Genomic DNA, 19,138 nt, shown 5'->3' with positions numbered 1-19,138 from the left:
CATTTTATAGAAAATAAGTAATAACATTCTACACCATAACCTCAGCACAGATACACTAACAATTTGGTTGTACCAAAAGGATGGGACCTTGCACAGATATCCACAAGATATGCAAGTCTAACAGCATTATAATTCAGCCATGCCAGAGAGGCCCTTGCCTGTGGAAGAACAGACTATGTGAAGCACACTGCCAAATCGGGCTCTGCATCATTCACACCTAGTAGGGCCTGAGAATTTTGTAAGATCTCTTGCCAGCAGCTCTCCATGCACAGCAAGTTTCCTTGTAATCTCTTCCTTTCAGCACCTGAGTCACGCTGTACTTTTCCTCACTCTCAGTCTTGTTATTCCCATTAGTGTTACTGGCTACTGATTTTTATTTTATTTTATTTTATTTATTTTTCTTGCTATAAACTCTTTAGCAGATTTTGGGATTATCATGGTATAATCCAGAGATAAAAGTGAACAGATTGAAGACAGAATTCAACACATATGTTGCCTAGCAGAGTCTTCTGACTCAGCACAGCAGAAGCTAACAGATAGCATATAGAAATTTCTTACATATTGAAATTTCTTGCATTGCCTGGATAGCTGATACAGGATAAAATCAAGACGGAGCTCCACACTCCTCCAAACTGTGTAAGAGGTTCCACATCTCTAAGTGTACCCATACGTAGTGCAATTTCTAGTCTTTTTTTGAGAGAGAGCAGCCTGTTTTGGACCTCAAAACCTATTGCCAACAAAGGACCATTTCTCAAATGGTTTTCAAACATACAGGGCACCTGTGTACTCCTTATCTTTTCTAAATTGTTTAATATGAAGTCAATGATATCTTGAGCTTTTGTCCAATGTTAGGGGAATTCACACAGACCAAAAAAAAAAAAAAAAAAAAAAAAAAAAAAAAAAAAAAAAAGATCGTAACACACAAGCAAAGCATTCATTAAATCTGACAAATAATATAGGAATGAAATTTAGAAAGATTCACAGAATCACAGAATCATAGGGGTTGGAAGGGACCTCCAGAGATCATCAAGTCCAACCCCCCTGTCAAAGCAGGTTCCCTACACCACGTCACACAGGTAGGCATCCAGGTGGGTCCTGAATATCTTCAGAGAAGGAGACTTCACAACCCCCTAGGCAGTTCAAAGGGGAGAGTGCAAATGCAATCCCCCACCACCACAAATTAGGCAGTCAAGTTTCCCACATTCGGGGAAACTGCAGGGGTCAGCACACCCGGAGTGCAGGGGATGAGCCTCGCCCTGGGAAAACCACATGCCTGATCATGGTGTCTCCCCTGCCAGGTAAGAAAGAAGACAGTAATAAGACATCAGCTTTGCAATTATAGAGAGTATAACTAATCAATTTAGGAAAAATTATAGGTTTGCAGCTCTTTCTGCAACATTCAAAAGCAAAAACAAACAAACAGAAAGAAAAACTTCAAGTTGCAAAATCTTTGTCTGAAGATTTCAGTCACTGTAAATGTTCAAACTGTTCTGTTCACTAAATAATTACTAGACTACTGACATCAAGGATCAAAACTAACAAAGAATGGTGTCCAGCTGTACTGGGGGGATTACTGTCTCACCCTCATATTTCTGTTTAAGAAAAATTCTGAGTCAGCTGAGGATTAGAAATTGCTTTCTGGATGTCACTGACTTTTATTTAACATGTCACATTTCAGTTAAAGAGTTGTGTGAATCTGATCATTGTTGATGACGGTGACATGGCAATCATTAGCATAAACTTACATAAAAGTTTATAAATAAACCTTAAGTTTAAATAAGATACTTATCCCAAGAGAATTTAAGGAATAACAAACAGTATTCACATATTTGTGTTTCATGTTCCTTCCACACAGGGAAGGCTTTAGTCTCTTTGATAGCTCAAATCTAGTGCTACGTACAATAATTCTAACTCTCAGTAAAGGTTATTCTTAATTGTGGACATACAGCAGAAATGGACTGGTGACCAACAAGTTATTCCATAGGAATCATTCAAAACTACTGAAAATTTGATCTCTGTTATTATTGGTTCAAGTAGATTTTGAAATTGATTTTAATTACGGGGTTAGCAATTGATTATAACCTGTGTTCAGATGAGTCGTTTTGTTTTATATATGTGCTGTTTTTTTTTTCTCACCACGAATGAGAAAGCAAACAAGTCTCCTGAGCCACACAAAGTCCATTTCTTCATTATTCCTTTATCCTAATTGCTTTTCAGTTATGTAATGCAACAAAAATATAAATTTTTTTAAAAAGATGATATTATTACACAGGATGATATTCACATAGCAAGACAGACTTTCTAAGTAGTTTTGAACTGTTACAATCATTTAATTATCCAGTAGGTTTATTAAGTCTTAAAATGTTATAGATCTATCTGAAATCTTTTTTTAATTATTTATTATTATTATTATTATTATTTTTTAAGTGATGTTTTTCATATTAACTCACGTCTTGGATGTTTTTCATTTCTATCCTATGTTACTAACAACAGCAATGAACAAATAGCACATCGCAATTCTTTTGGAAAATAAATGAAGCCCCATATTCACATAAAGAAGGACTACAGAAAGTTTTCAAAGATTGTTGATAAACATTTTTAATAATATAGATTCATGGAATAAATCTTTTAATTCTATAGACTCATAGTAAACAACACAATCAGCTTATGATGTTCAGCAAGTCAATATGCCCTTATTGCTGCCTTGGAGAAATGTATGCCAGTCTACTGTCAGTATTGTAGCATGCAAGAAGCACACAATTTTTGTCTTTCTACGTTAATATGTAATGGCAGACTTACATTTTGCGTTTAACTGAACAATCACCTTTCAGAGATTTTCCTAGAAGATAAATAAGATAGAAACTAGTGTCTGAGAAGATTTCTTACAAAGCATAAACAAAAATTAATAGAATTCTTCTGTATCTTGTTGTGCAAGTATTCCTCTTGTCTCATACATGACTTCACAATGTTCAAAATAAAAAGTGTGAAAAAGAACAAAAACAAGAAGAATATTTTTAAGATTTACAGAAAAGAAAGGAAAAAAAAAGAGTGGGTAGAGATAGCAAAGCCATAAAGTATCCTTAGTCTGTGGTGGTTACTTAGATCCATAAATCCATGGAAAGGAAAAATCACCTTGAAATAATAATGAGCCACAGTAGAGCTTTTTAGAACTTGTTTACTTTTGTTGTGTCATGAAAAACTTCACAATACTGAGATCCTATCTTCTTTTTTGTCATTCTATGAAATGCTATAGAAGTGTGATAATAATAACTCAGAAAACTGAAGATGATTGAGGCAGAAATTTTTCATTGGGTCACAACATGCATTCTACATCCAGTACATGTTTATTTCCCAATGACAAAAACACCAGTGATTTCCCTAGTCTGATTTTCAGTGACTCAAGCTATAGGACTTCCATCACTTCTCTCTAGAGACTATTCCACAATTCTAATAGATCTCACTATTAGATACATTTTCCTGGTAATAAGATTAAATTTTCCTTTGCTCAATTTCATCCCTGCAAAATGCATCCCTTGGTTGCAGTATGAAACACTTGCTAGTTCAAAACTAACCATGTGTCTTTTTTCTTTCAACACTACAGTATAACCTATAGTACTCTGGCTTTATTCACTTTAATTTTAAAGAGTTTGTATGCTGTGAAAGTCATCATTTTAGTATATAAAACACTTTTTCTTTCTTTCCTTTTTTTTTTTTTTCAATTCATACTTTTTTGTAAATGGGAACTCCCCTGACTTCCCAAACTCAGAAATTCATACACCTATGTCTTTATGCACTGTTAATGGTTTGGGTTCTGTCTGCCTGGATTTTTTCAGTCACAATTTACATTAGAGGTGAGCAAACTTTATTTTTGTGTGAGTTGAGTAGTTTAACTTCTTTAAATACATAATTTCATGGCCTACTTTCTTGTACCAAATGGACTCAGACATATCTAGTACATACAGGTGCATTCAAGAGGATTCCCTTCATTTAAATTTTAAATATTTAAACACTACATTTACCCTGTGTAAATGTTTCCTTGATTAAAATGTATTTTAAAAAAATTAATAACAAGTGTGAAAAATATACAACAAAATTATTGATACATGAAATATACAAGAAAATCATATTACTTATTTTTTGTATTTCCTTTATATCTGTGTTACTGTAATTCCCAGAAGTACTATGGTCACCACAGTCCTACTCCTCAGATGATCAGCAGGCTTGCAGTAAGCCAGCAGCATTTTTGCTTGTAGGCTCTGCAAAGATAGATCTTTCTTCCAGGTTTGAGAAAGACAACAGTTTGTACACAGCTGGTGATTCAAAGGTAACTTTTTGAGTTACTTCACAAGTAACCATGCCTATAAAAAAATTCATCCCATGCCTCTCCAAATGGTGATACAGATGCTCATTGTCTAGAGGCCTAACAGTCAAGGTGCAGCATCTTTAGAACCTCTAAGTCCTGAGAAGCTGGGTTAGCTGGGGAAGAAAAGCAAGATTTCATAACAATTACAGGAAGTGTTTTTGGCCTAATTGAAGGTGAAGTGCAGCAGGAAGTATGCAAAATAAAATGCCTTATGTGTGGCATATCCCAGTTGTGGTGAAAGACACATAAACATTTCTGAGGCATACAGGTTCCTCCTGTCAGAGGAAAAGTTGACCAAAAGAACAAGAATCCTTCTTTGGCTTTATTTGGTTTAAAATCAGGGTCAAGCAGACTTGTCTTACTGAAACAAGAACTGACCTGAACCTTCACCACACATGAACTACTTCATAAATATTTCTGAGCAGCATGAAAAATGTAAAGTTCTGCATAAATGCTTAAGCATGTAATGCTTGATTCTGCCATCCTTACTTACATCAAGTAGCCTCTTACTCTTTGAGTAGTCCCATAAAACATATGTATTTACCTAGGGAATAAGATAACTACACAACATAATGGTACAGAACAGCACTATTTTTGCCTTCTCTTTTCTTCAGCAGTTGGTTAGGAAGATGTCTTGCATACCAGACCTGACAGTAATGCACAATAAAATACCTAGAGAGAGGTATATACCACTATGTTTAAAGCAATTTCTGAACTAGACCCTTTTCTAATCTTTGCTTTAAGTACAGTACTTAGTAACAATCTGAATACATTTTTTTCATGTTAAAATCTTCTTTTGACACTGCATCTGTCACACAGCCAATGCGTCTGACCCAGATGTACCAAGTAAGCCCCACAGATTATTTGTCACACAAATTCCTGTACCTAATATTTGGGTCTTTTATTTAATTGGTATGCAAATGAAGAAACAAGACAGCATTTGTGCTCGATACAGTTGTCACTTCAAATTCTAGTAACATTCATTATCATGCTTACAGATGTTTTTTTTACACCTAACATCTGCCAACACTACCTAAACCACAGGAAGTTGACAAACCTGTGTGAACTTCCTCTTAGTCTCTCTCTCCTCTTATCTGTACTATGCACACTAATTTTGTGCATCTGAGGCCTCTGCTCGCCAGAATTATGCCTGCTTCCTAACACCTCTGCCTCCAGAGCTTTGGATTTGAAATTGAACAGACACAGAGCCAATTTATCATAGGATGACATGTGTCATGTTCATGGTATAAGCAGGGGGACCTACTGTATGCACTGTATTTATCCTTTTGTTGTCAACACAGACAAAGACAATACCAGCAATAGGAAGCTATCAAATTTTTAAAATACAATAAATATACTTAACTGATGTTTTGTTAGAGCTGGGTTTTTTAAATGTGCTACTAGCTCATGTAGTTTAACACCAGATTTCCTTTGTCAGATCATCATCTGTCACTCAGGCATGCAGCATATTAAAATATGTGAGCATCAAATACCAATGCATTAGCAGCAAGTCTTCAGAAAAACAACATAAAAACCATTTCATACGTACTCTTTCTCTAAGTAAGGAATCATAATCAGGTTTAATGACAGCTTACACATATTTATATATACTAATGTTGTTTGTAGCTGTGTTTATACCTAACTATACATAATGTGTTTGCAGAATAGATGTATAAATATGTGTGTATGTGTGCCTATAAATATATATCTGCATATGTGTGTGCATGTGTGTGTTTGCATATATATGTGTGTGTGCGTATCTATTACGTATAGCTTGCTACAGATCAACATGCAGAAAAAGCTAGTAGCCAGGCTAGTAAAGAGTGAATTAAACAAACATCTCAACATTTTGAGAACAGGAGGGATTTCCATAACAAAAATATGCCCTGAGGTTTTATTCCCAGAAAGCAACAGCTGAAGTATTTGGCTTGCAAACTCCTGACACCAAGCTACCTCAGGGGCATAGGGATCTCCCCTGCCCCACAGCCAGCCCCAGGCACACTCTGGACACCTCATCTACCTGTTTGCTGCATAAGAAAAGCCCTGAGCAGGGAATGGGACCACTGCTTCCCCATTGTGATAATCTTGCAATATGGCCTCACTCTAAATGGTACAGTTTATACAAAATGAAGCTCATATGGGGCTTTCAGTGGTGTGATTGCCCTAGATTATACAACAGGTGTTCTCACTAGGGAAATGACAGGAACACTGAAAAAAAGCAGAATATGTCAAAATTGTGTATATGAAACACTATACCTTTGGTTCAAAATGTTTCACAGTTAGTAAAAATAAGCATGCAAAATTATGTGGAGTTCACCATTACGACCATTTCAGTTCTTCACCCAGTTGGTCTACAAATGAGCATGGAGGTAAGTTTGGTGAATTTCATAGTATCATAGTATCATAGTATCGTGTGATTTGGAAGGGACCTTAGATATCATCGAGTCCAACCCCCGGGATTCGAGCCCTCTGTGTAGCAGCGCGGCACTTCTACCCCCTGCTTCACAGGGGGGATTCGAACCCGGGCCCTCTGGTGTTGCAAGCAGCAATTCTACCACTGCGCCACCAAATTTGTTACACAGGCAGGGAACAGAGGTTGAGAACCCTGTGTGAAGATCAGGTAGGGATCAAGGAGAGACTGATAATCTGAGGGAAAAGGAAGACGACACATTTCTACCAAACATATTTATCACCTGAAGACAATATTTTATGTTATAGGATGCTAGTGGTTGGGATGCATAGTGGTTGGATATTTGAATTCAGAGTCACTAAAAAGTCACTAAAGTCATATTCTACTAGTTCTCCTCCCATGCTAGATGGATGAATCTGCTGAAACAGGTGACAAGCACATAGCATACTGTGAATAATAGCCAGACAGAACATATTTTGTAATACATAGTCTTAGTAAAACAACTATTCTAAAACCACAGAAAAGCATACTTGAACATTTTCATGGTATAAAAATGGCTGCATAATAGAACAAATGCTGCACATGTACTTGTATGTATAATGTTATTTACATTATTAAGGCCCTAATATAAATGGAAAAAAAGCAAAATGGAAGGAAACCTTGCTCCATGTACCTACTCCTCTAGCTAGATAACCTGCTCCTGCTCCACCTCAGAAGGCTGTGGTTTTATTCCCTTTATTCACTTTTGGTTTGACTTTTTGTCTAATGTAAGGGATAGAGATGATTTAAGCAAGGTCTTCAAAAATTCAAGGTGGATTCAAATGGCCTTTTCGATGAAATACAGAATGAGGGGTTTTGCCCTTAGTTGACATTATTTAGTTCCTCTCTCCCTGCTAATGTAAAACCATACTAGGAAAAAAAAATAAAATAAAAATTTTTAAAAATAATATTTTATATGATAAGAAAATAAAGGTTAAAAACAGGAAAGCATTAACATGAAATAAAACAAGTAATCCCCACTGTTCATAATAGGTCTTCTTCTGGCTGAATAAAAAGAAATAGAAAGTTAAGCAATATATTTTTGCTCTAAGTTAGCATAAAAGAAAACCAGAAGTAGGCATAATATGCATTTTGTTTTGTTTTATTTTTAAACAATTGGAGGGAGAAAAGACTTGGATTTAGCAAAGAATTTGCAACTGAAAATTTTCTGACAGCACTGCCTCTGCCCATCTGTGCAAAGATTTTTAGTAATGCAAACATAGCAGTGATGAGGAGCATAACATGAAATACCATGTATTTGGCTCATTTCAAGATACCAGCCAAAGAGCGTGGCTCAAAAAATCATAAAATGACTGTGCAAATTTTCCAGCATAAATATACCAGTGGATGTCTGTTAATTGTCAAAATAGTCACAGGTCAATTCTCACAATAAAAATAACAGGGAGAGTTTCATTTTTGTTATAGAGTGGGAATAAGGACTAACACTGAATGGGGTGGGGATGGTTCTTCCTATTCACTCCAAATAATCTTTATCCTTACTCTTTTCCTAACTTCACTAGGTCCTTCTTTTATACAACAAATAGTTTGGAGTAGCTTGATGACATTTATATTTTGTCCTGAAGAAGCTATTGATTTTATGGGATTAACTATTGGAGCAATGGGAAAGGCATAGAAAAGGCAACCATCAGGCAGGAGGATAAAATGTCTTCAGAGTAGAGTATCTTCATCTCACTTGTAAAAGCAATGCAATTTGTTGTTATTCTGCAATGGACATGGAATGAAGTAAAACACAAATACTGAATTTCATGTAAACAGCTTATAGCACTAATGATTCAAATTACTTATGGAAAAATCAGCATTTCTGATTTCTGACCAGTGCAGGTTTTTTTTGTTTTGTTTTGTTGAGTTTTTTTTTTGTTTGTTTGTTTCTGTTTTTTGGTTTTTGGGGTTTTTTTTGCTTGTATCCTGATATTCTGAAATATACTTCTGCAAATGTGGTAAATCAAATAATACTTCAGTTTTGTTTACAAACACCTACAAACAACAGCACATTTGTTTAACTGCTCTGGGATAATGGGAACAATATTATACAAGTTTTGCTCTATACAATTATGAAATTAAATTTTCCTGTGAGCAGCTATAACAGAATCAGTAGTACATTTATGTGAGGATCATATCTGATAAAAAGAAATGTTCGTGTCTTTCAAATGTTTAGGATGGGAGCTTAAGGCTGCAGTTTCCATAGCTCTCAAGACTGGCTAGCAACTATGTGAGAGGAGTATAAATTGGAAAGAAAATAAAATGGAAACTGGTCATAATAGCAGAGAACTACACCAAAAATATCTGGAGGAAGAACATTTTTGTACATTTACACATAAAATGTACATTGCATTGCAAGTTGTGAAGGACAGATCTGGTTTTCTTTTGTTGTCTCAAAGCTTGCTTCGTGAGGTTTTTCGTGATGATAATCTCTCCTGCAAATTGGAGCGAGACACAAGTAAACTAAAATCTTCAAATTTTCCTCCAAAAATATCCATAAAATAGCAAGTTTTCAGTTATCATTGTCAGATAATCTATGTTTTCTTAAAGGATTCAAAAATTCCATATTTCTTAAAAAAGAACTGAGTGAGATAAAGGAGGCAAAACGATGGCAGAGTCATTATGGGGGAAAGTCTCTGGCTCGCTGATGTGTATAACCCACACTGATGTTGAATCACAGTAGTAGAATTTTTCAAGATAAGTTCACCCCTGGGCCTTCTTTTCTCCAGAAGGAACAATCCCAGTTCCCTCAGTCGCTCCCCATAAGACTTATTTTTCTGATCCCCCTCAGATTTGCTGCCCTTCTCTGGACACGCTCCAGGCCTCTGTGTCTTTCTTGCAGGGAGGGGCCCAAAACTGAACACAGCACTTGAGGTGCAGTCTCACCAGAGCGTGAGTACAGAGTGATGATCACCTCTGTGCTCCTGGTGGCAGCACTGTTTCTGATACAAGCCACGGTGCCATTGGCCTTCTTGGCCACCCGGAATCACTGCTGGCCTATGCTCAGCTGAGCATCAATAAATACCCTCAGCTCCATTTCCTCTACGCAGTCTTCCAGTCACTCTGCCCCAAGCCTGTAGCATTGCCTGGGGTTGTTGTGGCCAAAGTGCAGGGCCTGGCATGTGGTCTTGTTGAATCTCATCCCATTGACCTCAGCCCAATAATCCAGCCTGTCCAGATCCCTCTATTGAGTCTTGCTACCCCCAAGTTGACCAACACTTCCAGCCAACTTGGTGTCACCTGCAAACTTACCAAGGGTGCACTCAATGCCCTCATTCATGTCATCAGCAAAGATACTGAAGAGGACAGGCCACAGTACCAACCTCTTTTAAGCAAGAACTCAATGCTAACACCGGAAAGAATTCTCAACAACACACTTTCTATTCTATTTGATAGGCATTTAATTATCTGTCATCATAACAATAATTCATAGAAAATTTTAGATTTTGCTTATGATACGTCTTATTTTTGAAACACATGCAGGGTCCATCACGCAAGGTCTGAAGAAAGCAATTTGGTGTCATATTAATCCATAAAGACTTGTTTAAATCATCAGCAGCTTCCCTTTCCACAAAAGCTCCTATTTCTCTCCTTGCAAAAAGTTTACCTATGCCTAAATGCTGCAAAGATCCCCAAATTCAACCATTAAATACATATTGCCTGGCTATTGAAGTTCTTAAAGCAATTCAACCTAACTTTGCCTCCACAACACAGAGAGGAATGTGAGAGTTTACTCAAAGTGTAAATAAGTAAGATGAAAAATCATGGGCAGAAGTTCTTGAAAACCTTGCATGCAGATTTAGAAGCAGAGTCTTGTTCCTGTCTCTTGGAGCCACACTATTCTCCAGTTGCTTTTTAGATACAGAAGAGGAGCAGAAAGAACAAAGAACACTGTTGTTTTCAACGACTGTGCTTGTGAAGACTCTTACTGCAAGGTCTGCTGTAGCATAACATCTGCCAATGCTCTTAAGTGTCAATGTTTTGAAGGAGAAAGAAAAAAAAAAAGAAGAAAAAAGAAAAAGAAACTCGTGTCAGTGAGAACAGAGGGTAGATAGCGCTCACAGAGTTGCAGAGATTGAATAACAAAGAAAAGCAAGGAGAGATGGCTACAGTTATAGAAAAAGTACAACGTGCTCCTTTCAGTATTTTGTACAGCATCTGGCAACGTAAATGAAGGCAGCGCCAGATAAAGGGCTGCCCATCATGAAATAGACTTATTTTTCCTGAATTTCTACATTCTGTCTTCAGGGTCTGCTGATTATTCTCCTGACCAGCAGCCATCTCTAACATTAAACTTAAGGGCTTAGAACTTGCTTAGGAAAGAGGCCCACAGGCTTCCAGGAGTACAGGACACTTCCCTTAGGAGAGTCTTCCTTATGTGATATAGGCATCTGTCCAGTGATCATTATGTTATATTGATTTTCCCTCTGATGAAGGAGACCAAATGCTGGAACAGCACAGGGACAATGTCAGCATGATTGCCTGCAGAAAGCAAATCATTTCCAGGTTCAATCTAAAATATTCTAAGAATACTGACTCTTCACATCCTCAGAAACTGCTTCAGACCAGAAATGTGGTGCGAAGAGGAGTGGTGGATAAGATCTCATAAAAGATCACAGGCTACTCTACTGCCAACCTTCTACTGCCAGTGTCAGAGTCAGACCTGAACTCATCATTTGCATTCATCATCCAATTCCAAGTTCATATTAATCCCAGTGAAAAAGGAGATTATTTGCCCTGCAGCACTGTCCTAGTCATGTGGTGGTAGGTGAACACAAAAATACGCCTTATTCTCTTCTACCACAGATCCTTGCCAGATGTGGAGCCCTGCTGTTGGCTTTTCCGAAAACAAAGTATATTTTCAGAGTAACAGAAGTATATTTTCAGAGTAACAGCACAATGAACTGGAGTTTGAAGGTGCGTTAACCTGGATCTGTTTAAAGCAGGAAAAAAGAAAAAAAATAAAAATAAAAATAAAAATAAAAATAAAAATAAAAAGGAAGCTGTAATTCTCTTTCTAGGAGGCTAAAGGTTAGATTTGTTAACAATGACCTTTTCAGACCTTTCCTGTTCATGCAGGAAAAGCATTTTGACTTCTAAGAGGGACTGAAAATGCAAACTTTATCAGATAAAGTGCCCAGGTACATTTCAGCCTTAGAGAAAAGAAAGACAGAACCTATGAAGATCATTAATAAGAAAAATACTTATCTGTTTATGTTTGAATGAGGTACTAATATTTTTATATAGTAGCACATATCTGCTACATCTGTTTTGTACTGCAATCAGTTTTTGTATTACTTCATTGTCCAAGAAACAGATCTACAAATTATTTATTTGTGTATCTGGTCATTGCTGATAAGACAAGCTAACATAGAACTCCTGTGATATCACTTATCACACAACACAGAAAATTTGATCTTATTTGTCAACCACTTAATCACTGAAAAAAGACAACAAGTAAGCATAATTGAGGTTTATCTTTTAAAAGGCAGTTGAATTATTTCAGTATGAGTATCTACAATATCGCTCAAGTTCTTGAAATTAAGCTTTACATATTTCTAGGAAAGCTCGGAGTAGCTAATAAATAAGAGAAGTAGGTAAATTTTTAAACACATGACTCTTATCAGCTTGAATGTACTATTAACCTATAACTGCAATTAATGAGTATCTTTGATTTCAGGAAACTGACTTTGCCTGATTTATATTTAGACAGTTTCCCAAGTAGTGAATTTTGTTTTGTTTCTCATAGCCCATATAGCAGCTGGGACAGGGCAGAGTGTAACAGGCGCTCACCAAGCTTCCAGGTTTACGCAGGGTTGTTTGTGCTCAATGGGATGCTGAGAAATTGCCCATCTCTATATAGCATGAGGAAAATTAACAAAGAAACATACATGCTACCTTCCAGGTAATGAGCAAAACATTACATTTTTTATTCTGATGTATGTCTTTGTCTCTTGACAGTGTCATTTCTCCAGCCTCTGATAAAGCTGCTGTGTTCTTCTCTGTGGTGACAGTCTTATACCATTTCTTTCTCTCTAACTTTATACGTTTTTATAAAGAGAGAGAAAAACTCCATTTGGGACAGGAAAATGATAGTGTACTATCTATGTTGACAGAGAATGTACGGTATAGACTGTTTCTCTACTGAGAAGGAGAGCACCTAGTTAGCATAGTAAAGATGGTCAAGCAACCCCTGATCTGTCCAATGTTATTTTCCAGGATGGTTTCACTTCCATTTCAACCAGCCATACACTCAACAGGCATAAAAACTGGAACCATTATCTCTATCTTGGTCTCAAACCAGGCACTTCTCATGGCTGCTCAGTGCTGCGTAGCCGCAGAGTTGTATGTGCACCCTCAGCCAGACACATCTCTGACAGCAGTTCTGTGGAACATACAGGTTTGGAAGCACAAGACAGGCACCCAGAGATTCTGGCTTCTGATCTGAACCAGACAATTGCAACAGAAACAGTCCTTGCCTAGGAAACCTGAACTGAGCAGTGGTAGTTCAGATTTACCTAGATATTCTCTGAACTTCCTGCACAAATAAACACAGTAGTATTTTTACATTCATTATACATTAGTATTTCTGATAACATCAGAAACATGAAAGAAAAAACACCAAAAAACTTTTGACCCAGCTTTTTTCACTGTCTGCTCTCCTCCTCCTCCAGGCCTTTGAGTTCAGGCCAGAAGGTTCTTTCACAGCTCTTGAAGACAGTGATCTGCTGCTTTGCTTTCCCAACAGGGAAGTCTCAGGTTTATTTCAAAGGCCAGTTACATTTCAACATGTATTTTCTGCAGGTTTTTGTGACAACACTGCAGTTGGACTCCTCCTGCAGCAGCCAGTAGTATCAGAAAGCCAGATTCACTTTTCTGCTCTGTTTGCTGTTCCTCAGTGTCTCCCTTTTCTCTCCTTGACTCCCCACTCCCACTCCTGAACTTTGATGATCTTTAACCTTCTTCAAGTACAGAGCAACTATTTCAAAACTATATCTTTTTTTCTATGCTGTGCCAGACATGAGTAGGTGGGTGGATCAAAAGGCCTAGGAAAGGTCTCACAAACTCTCTCCCTTAGCAACTTTCTGAATTATAATTTCATTAATATGTGCTCTAGAGTATCTTTATCCTTCTGCCAACAAGTATTATTATATTCATCATTAAAATGTTTAACAAGAAGTGTATTTGATTGTAGTCATGCAGAATGAATATCTTTTCTTCTGTGATAGCTTGTGTTACAGCGATCATGTTATCAAACTCTTATGACAGGTTTTTATTTATACAGATAAAGAATGGAAACAACAACAACAGAAACTGAGCAATCTTAAAATAAATAACTTCCCTTATGTACTAAGCAGATTGAGCAGATCATAATCCCTGAGTCCCTGAGTTCAAGCAATTTATTACACTATATTCTGTTTCCTGTGAGAGAAAGCCTGACATACAAATGCACAGCCAACACTGAACCACTACCAGTTTTTTAAGGATTAGTGTATGCACATAGAAAAGGATACAGAATGCCCTGTATACCAGTGATTGGCATTATGGCACTGCACAGTATTAGCAATAAAATTATACCATGCTTTCAGAAAATACTCAGGTCACTGAGTAAAAACAGTTTCCTGTGATGAATAAAGTATTCTCAGGGTACTTTTCATTTAGTTTCCTCTGTGATAATAAGAAACTTCCACCCAGATGTGTTCCACCATGTCTGGTTAAAAAGCATTTTTTTTCTGCTAAGTTACTCTGGAAATAAGAGGGTTCAACTCTTTTCACGTTAATGCAAACTAGTCATTAGACATGAATGCGCAGAGTGAATAAGACTGTAGAACTAATCAAGGGGTAAATAACACTGAAATGCCTCCTTGCAGCATTTTCTTGAAGAAAATCATCATTCAAATCATTTAAATTTGGTTCTTCCTGCTCAATAAAGGAAACACAAATCAAGTCGTCAGTAAGCTTTTCATTTCTCATTGCCTACTGTCACTTCTTTAGGGCCTGTTGTACAAATAGGTCTATGCTTTGTGTGTAGAGTACTGGAAGACAAGGTTCCTTCCTCTCACAGGACATCTGCTCTGCATCTTACCTTTCTAGTGCCCTTCCTAATTGACTCTGAGCTTTAACAAAAAGGCTGAACAAACTGCTGCAGAAGGATCTGCTTGCCTTGAGGTTCAGCCCTTTTCAAGGGTCTCATTTTATTTCCTGTGGAAGGTTTTAAAGAGTAATATCATGAGACTGACAGTAGTGCCCTGCAGTATAGAACTGAACTATCAGCACAATTAATCTGAACTTACACCTGATTTCCACTTAGTGTTGAGAGATGTTGTTTGCAGAAGCATTAGACCTACTGTTTTTTTTTCAGCAGAGTGCAGATATAATGTTGACCTGGGCACTTCGAGAGCAATGGGGTCCCATTATAGTATTACAGTGTACCAACAACCAATTTCCCTAGATGTTAGTCCAATCCAATCTGTCATACCAAATGGAAAAGAAAAAAAAAAAATAAAAAAAATAAAAAAAATTGCACAAGCAAACTATAAATAAATAAATAAATAAATAAATAAATAAATAAATAAATAAATAAATAAATAATGCTGACACAGAGACCTTTTCTAAGAAATTCAGCAGTTACAAATGCTGAGAATAATCTCCATCTACTCATAAACACTGCATGGCCAGTAGGAACATGGCAAATGAGCAGAAGAAAATGCAAGAAAAAAAAGACCATACCAATCTGACAGAAATTACAAAGAATCTAACATGTGACCTGGTCATCTGCTACCAGAGCTAAGGAGACTGGAGTCTGAAAGAAAAGAATCTTAGTGAAGTAACAACTATCACATGAGTGCCTCCACAGAATCTCTATCACTGAGAGTACTCCGTGATACAAGACCCCAGGTGGCCCATTAACTCTATTGGTTAAAACTAAGTCCTGAAATTCACGTAGACTGCATTCATTTTGTGTGTTTCTTACCCTCCCCCATCTTTCTTCTTTTCTCTTTCCTTTTTGAATAAAGTTCTCTTTTCTAAATGTTCTTCTGCAGCTCCTACCATGATCCCAAAACTGAAAAACAACAAAAAGTTTTGTTTGTCTTTGTAAAGAAACATTATTGAAAACAAAAATCAATATGCAAAATCAAAGCTGTATCTTCCAGTTTTGCAGTTCTTATTTTTGTGTGCATGCACTATCATTCTCAGAGAAACCATCAAATATCAATTTCAGTATCACCAACCAGACAATTTTAACTACATTTTCCTCACTAAGGATAGTTAATTCCATCTTTTAATACATCTAGGAGATTGTCAAATGGTAGGATTCTCCACAATAAGAATCTCAAAAAAGAAAAAAAGAAACATCATGCAGTCAGAAGAGAAGAGAACTGTAATAAGGATTTCTACCTTTAAATATTTTGCTAATGCTTTGCATTTTCATTGGCAGAAGTCATTTATGAATCTTTAATAAAACCTATAAACCATATTTTCCTTAAGGTTTCCCTGGCCAAGGTGTGCATATTCAAAACTTTGTTTCCTTACAACTCGGTGATGTCAATGTTTTTTATAAGCATAACAACAGCTCTCATGTCCAGATGGACAGTTGTGTAAAGTGCCTCCAGCGACTGATGGTCTTCAACACCTTTGTCAGTGACACAGACAGTGGGATCAAATGCACCCTCAGCTAGTTTGCTGGCAACACCAAGGTGACTGGTGCAGTTGATATGGCAGAAGGAAGGAATGCTATCTTGAAGGATCTGGACAAATTTGAGAAGTCAGCCCACAGAAACCTGAAGAGATATAGTACAAAGGGGGATAGAAGAAAATCTTGAGAGCAGCCTTGTAGAGCAACCCTTGGGGGCTTTGGTGGATGAAAAGCTTGATGCGAGTTAACAGTGTACATCTGGAAGGCCAGCAATACTCTGGCCTGTGTCAAAAGTGGGGTGGTCAGCAGGGAGAGGGAGATGATTTACCCCACTCTGTTCTGTCCTTTTGAGGCCCCATCTGGACTGCTGCATCCAGGTTTGGGTCCCCTAGCATATGAAAGATGTGGAGCTGTTGAAGCAGGTCAAGAGGCTCAAAGGGCTGGAGCATCTCTCCCATGAAAAAAAGTTGAGGGAGCTAGACATGTTTGTCTTAGAGAAGGCTCCAGGGAGAGCTCACTGTGACTGTGCAGTACTTCAAGGGAGCATATAAACAGGAGGGAAACTAACATTTTACACAAGTGTATAGTGATAGGGTAAGGGGAAAGGTTTAAACTAAGAGAAGGAACATTTAGATTAGATATAAGGAACAACTTTTTCACTCAGAGGATGGCGAGGCTCTAGAATAGGCTGCTGAGTGAAGCTGTAGTGCTGCGTCCATGGAGGTCCTGAAGGCCAGGTTCAGTGGGGCCCTGGGCAGCCTGAGCTGGTGGGTGGTAGCCCTGTCCACGGCAAGGGGCTGGAACCTGGTGGGCTTTAAGGACCTTTCCAACTCCAGCTATTTTGATTCCATTATATGATTCCTTAAGTCCAAGGGCAATTTAGTCAAAAGAAATAACACCACAGAACTTTTCTAGCAAAGAGCACATCACGCTTTACCCCTACTCTGACAAGGTATGAATACCCACTTTCCTTCTCTTTTATGCTAATCAAAACTAATAAGTCTTCTTTGTACTGCTTTCTGACTCGTCTTAGGGATTTATCACCTTATCACCACCACGTCTTTTCTCCTCTTCCAAGAAACGTGAAGCGCTGAAGGTGTTTCTGGGTATAAAAAAGCAGAGAAGCAGAAAGCAAAATAGTGACAAAATATAATTGTGAAATAAAAGGAATTTGATAACATTTCAGCCTGATTTACTTTGCTTGTCTTTCTGTGGTCTCCAGTGTGAGGACTGAAAGTCTGCATGAGACCTGTGAGGATGAGTGTTTTTTGCCACAAAACAACCAGTTAAAAATCTGGATCACTGAAATTTTGGGAAGGATTCCAGATGCCTGTGGTAAATAGTTAATACTCTTTAAATGATCTTACATTACCAGGTTAGTTTTGTTTTTGGCATCCTGAATTATTCTATAAAGCCATTCAGCAAGTCTCTAAATGTGATTGCTTTGCTTATGTTCATTTAACAGCTATTGAAAGAAAACATCCCAACTGTAATTTTTAAAAATATTCCTTTTGAGACCAATAAAATGTCAAAATCAAGAGGGAGTTTTTGGTGAAGACGCTTATAAGAATGAACAAAAGTTTGCAGCAGAAGAGGAATAATTTAAATACAGACTTCATTCTTTCAGTGTGCTAGTCAAAACTGAAAGGTTTTGTTTAACAAATCCTTCAGAAACTTCAGTGCCCCATTTGGTGTGGGAAGGATTGGAACTGCTGAAAGTTCATTTCTGATGAGGAATCATGAGAGCAAGAGGACAAGAAAGAAGATAAGAAGATATGGCAGCTTCAGCTAAAGAAACCATCTCAGGCAGATCTCAGATAAGCACATTTTCTGAGATGGATGTTGAAGTTGTATAATAATGGGCATTTGAACAGCCATTTTATGGAATGTAGAGAATCATTTCTAGGCCTGCAGTTTCATTGTCATTATGCTATGAAACAAGTGGAAAGGAGGAGATAAGGGGAAAGAAAATACAACAACAAAATATTACTGACTTAGTCTTGTCTTATTTCTCCCCTCTGCCACATCTCATGTTCAATTCAACATACCCAGCTCAAATACTCCAGTGCATTTCCCTTGAACCTTGTCTGTACTCAAGCTCTTAAGCAGCTATCACAGGCCTTCAGAAGAAAATTGAAAAAGCTAAAACCTTGTTTACAAAAATCGTAGTACAATAGGCAGCATATGTTCAATGAAAACATCCCTGAGAAACAATCAAAAAAATTTCCTTTACAAAAATCGTTACAGACACTAAAAAAAAAAAAAAAAAAAAAAAAAAAAAAAAAAAAAAAAGCAATTTCATATTTAGGAAAAACAAAATACTAACAAAAGTATATTAAACTACTTATTATTTTTTTTAATGTTTCTCAATTCACCTCTCTTCTAAAAGTGAAGAACAGTATTAGATTGCAAATCATATCAATTTCTTGATTTAATCTGAATTTCTTTTTCAAGTTCCTTTCTTCTTGTTTAGCAAATTTATCATCAGGATAATTATCAGGGAAATATCATCACTCCTCAAAAATCCTTTTTTTCTGTTGAACCACTGTAAAAACTTCCTCAGGCTGTACAGTTTTGAGTGGCTCAGGAAAGTAATTGCAACCAGAAAAACAGAAAACTTCCACATTGCAAGAAATCTAAAGTAGATCTCCATTACATGTTTAAGGAAGACCTTCCTTCCACGGCCAGA

The 19,138-nt window shown here is 37.1% G+C and overlaps 1 non-coding gene across 1 annotated transcript; it reads right to left on the bottom strand.

Annotated features, from left to right (window-relative positions):
- Positions 1–1,144: 1,144 nt before the first annotated feature.
- LOC140264694 (U1 spliceosomal RNA) lies at positions 1,145–1,306 on the bottom strand. The gene has a single exon (XR_011906083.1). It is a non-coding gene; the product is annotated as a U1 spliceosomal RNA (small nuclear RNA).
- Between the last annotated feature and the right edge of the window lie 17,832 nt (positions 1,307–19,138).

Source organism: Excalfactoria chinensis, chromosome Z (assembly GCF_039878825.1).
Source record: "Excalfactoria chinensis isolate bCotChi1 chromosome Z, bCotChi1.hap2, whole genome shotgun sequence".
NCBI classification, from domain to species: domain Eukaryota; kingdom Metazoa; phylum Chordata; class Aves; order Galliformes; family Phasianidae; genus Excalfactoria; species Excalfactoria chinensis.
This window is presented reverse-complemented; position numbering and strand designations above follow the sequence as displayed.